Source organism: Eptatretus burgeri, chromosome 12 (assembly GCF_056783735.1).
Source record: "Eptatretus burgeri isolate ZD-2024b chromosome 12, Ebu_testis_v1, whole genome shotgun sequence".
Lineage (NCBI taxonomy): Eukaryota > Metazoa > Chordata > Myxini > Myxiniformes > Myxinidae > Eptatretus > Eptatretus burgeri.
Window position 1 is genome coordinate 45,310,154 of NC_140972.1, and position 3,570 is coordinate 45,313,723.

The following is a 3,570-nucleotide window of genomic DNA, read 5'->3' on the forward strand; positions in this document are numbered from 1 at the left end:
CGGAAAAAATTTCTATCAATAATTTTGTCTCCAATTATTTCTTCAAAATCCCACTGAGCACTTTCAACCAACTGAGAACCTTTCAGAGAGTTGATAATGAGGGTGGAATCAGTATCATAATCCAAGCTCGACATGCACCGTTTCTCAATGTAAAACCACCGTTTGGATCAACATGAATTCCAGATGTGACGTCACTGGTGAAATTGAAAATCGACACTCTCAAGCTATTTTCAACACTGTGATTGGAAAAAAAAATTCAATTTTTGCTGCCCTTGAAATTAGACCGTGATTAATGAGTCACAATGGTTTTCAGAAGAAAAAAATTGCATTCGGGTCCCCTTTAAGGGATCCAAGCTATCCTGGTCTCCCCAACAATTTGTAAAACATCTGAGCTGAGACTATCCTTTATCATTGCCAGGGAAGTGATCTCATGGATTCCAAGAAATTGAGCCGAGAATACCTTGGCTGATCGCATGATGCTGTTCTCCAATATCATGAGTAGGTCAGACTTTATTTTAGCTACAATGACTCAGACACTCAGAATTTCTGTGAAGAACAAGGACATTATGACACAATGGAAAAACAATTACCTAGGATTAAGTGTATTGAATAGTTTGAAGTTTGGTTGACATTACTCAGATCCACTTGGGCAGTGTGTCGGCCATTTATCAAATACTTTAAAGTTGTTATTTTCGCATATATTCTATATTCTTTGCTTTGCTGGCTAAAGAGAACATTCCTGATAACTTTCCCTTTGTAAACCTCAGGAAAACAGTACGAGTCGTTTGATATATATTGCATCAGAATTTGGACCCTGAAGGCACCAACACTGAATGATGATGCACACAAAAGGACTACCAGACACGAGGACAGACAGAACAAATCAAGGTAAAAACGAATGACAGCTGGTGCGTCCGATACATATGCGTGACATTGGTCATTTAATACAAGAAAACACACAGTAAGTGTAATCTAATATGGTCTTACCTTACCATTTACTCGCAGCGTTTGGAAAATCAAATTACCATGTAGGTAAACCTTGAAAATAAAAAAAGGTTTAATTATTTTCGGTTTTTTATATCAGTGAATATAAAAGTCGATAACTTCACGAATGTCGATTGGCCAGACTGGGGAGCATAATGGTTTGAGCATCCACTCTGAATCTGGGAGGTTGGCAGATGAAAACCTACATTGACCGGGTCATACCAAAGACTCACTAATATGGCAATCCCGACTGCCTCCCTCCGCCAGGCTGAACAGTTTATGTTTTGTATCTCACTGATAAGCCAGATCTGGATTCGGACCTTAACCAAAATCTAATCGGCTTGTTCTTGTGACCTAACCAACTCATCCACTTTGTTTGTCATAACCCGTCCACAACTTGAAATATCTTGCTAATATGCTCAGTATCGTTTATAGTCCCATCTCTGAATAGTGAAGAATCATTAAAAAAATTCTCATGTCCAGGTCGTCGTGCAAGCAATTCGTCCTCGTCACGCACCCGACTTGCCCATCAAGTTTTGTCCAAATCCGTTTATAACTTTTTGAGATATCATGCTATGTGTAGTTTTTAGCCATAATCACTCAATGGTGAAGAATCCCTTAAAAATTATAGTTAATTAATATAGTTAACTATATAATCCCTTAAAAATAAAACCCACGTGATCATTGAACACATACTCAACAGTCCAAAAGTCAATGTGTGGTGTGGCCTTCTCCATGACCGCTTGGTGGGTTTGTTTGTCTTTGAGGAGGATAAGGTGACCTCAACAGTTTACATGAACATGCTGGAAAGATTCGCCTCATCACAGATTGAAGACCTACAACCCGATATTTTTCAACAGGTTGGTGTTCCCTCTCATTGGGCCTTAATCATTTGAGCCGTCATGAATGAAAATTTTCCAGGTCGCTGGATAAGCCGAAACAGACAAACCACCTGGCCCCCATGATCACCAGACATAACCCCCATTATTTTTTTTCTGTGGGGGCTTGTCAAAGATGTTGTCTGCAACACCAAGGTGGCAAACCTGCAGGATCGTTGTACTTGGATCACAGCTGCATGTGCACTGGTGGACGCAAACATGCTGAGCTGAACACGGCAAAAACTCATTCATATACCGCCTTTATGTCCTGCGTGCGCCAACCAGAACTCACATTGAAGTGTATTGACAGAATGCACAAAACTTTATGAGTTTCTGTATCAAATAAACCAAAGGGTATCATTGTATCATCTGACTGACCTCACACATTGATATAAATGTTTAGCACTTTGTAGGTGTGGTAGAAAATGGAAAATTTGCATACTGGTATAACTTAAAGCCACGATTCCAGGAGAAATCGCAAAACAGTCCACATATGTCCATAAACGCTCACAGAGGGTCACGTAGCCAAAGACAATGGCACATCACATGATCTTGTACTGGCACGATCGCTCACAGGTGATTCTAGGTTTTATGGCACGATTATTTGAAAAGTGTCTGTGGGTGTTTGTCCTTTATGGATGGTGTGCAGTGGTAGGAAATCGTAAAGCATTTATCGTTTACTGATGGTGTACAGTGGTAACTGTTACAGTGCATGTTTTTAGTATTTTACATTTACAATCGGTCATCTGTACAAGGCAACCTGGTTAAAACAATCATTCAGACCATGTTTTAGTCAATGCATATTTACCCTGTATTCAAGATCCACATTGCTGGAAAACCCGAATATAAAGATTGCTTTGTCCAGGAAAGTTGAACACAAATATAATGGCCTCCGTTAGAAAATTGTCGAAATACAGACAAGATTGCCAAAAAAATAATGTTGAAAACATCAAGAGAAACAATCATTTTAATATCCCCTCCATTTTTGCGTTGGCTTGCTGGTAATATACAGTACATCATTCAGAGACACCGCTGAGGAAGAGGGACAGATAAACTCACCTGGGCAAAGCTTGTTTGGAACCGCCCCCTTGAAACAGTCAGGGTAAATGGCTCGGAGAGACGGAATTTAGTTTTTTGAAATGGAAAATCACTGGCTCTACAATTTCCATTGCTTTAACAATCTGCTGCCCAGTATGGTCCATTTATGCTTTGCAGCAACGTTTTGTATACCGAGTAAGGCAATATCTTCTTCATTACATAATCTACTGAAAGAGTGCAAAATGACTTGTGCTTTGCTGCGCTCATTATCTGGTTGAGAATCTAACCCAGGTCAGACATCGAATTACAATGTCTGGAGCAGCCTATTACACAATTCTTGCTAATGTAAATTCAATCGACATATCTAAAAGGAAATATGCAAACTTGACATGATCTTCTTCTTCTTCTTCTTCTTCTTCTTTCGGCTGCTCCCATTAGGGGTCGCCACAGCGGATCATCCATATGATCCGCATAGTGATTTGGCACATGTTTTACGCCGGATGCCCTTCCTGACGCAACCCTGGTCGCCTCTTACGACACAGGGATATGGTACACCTATTTTAACCGGGGTATACACCGGCCCAGTATACTGGTACTCATTTCGCCGACCTCAGAAGGATGACAGGCTGAGTCAACCCCCTGGTGTATTAATTCAGTGGCCCAACGGGGC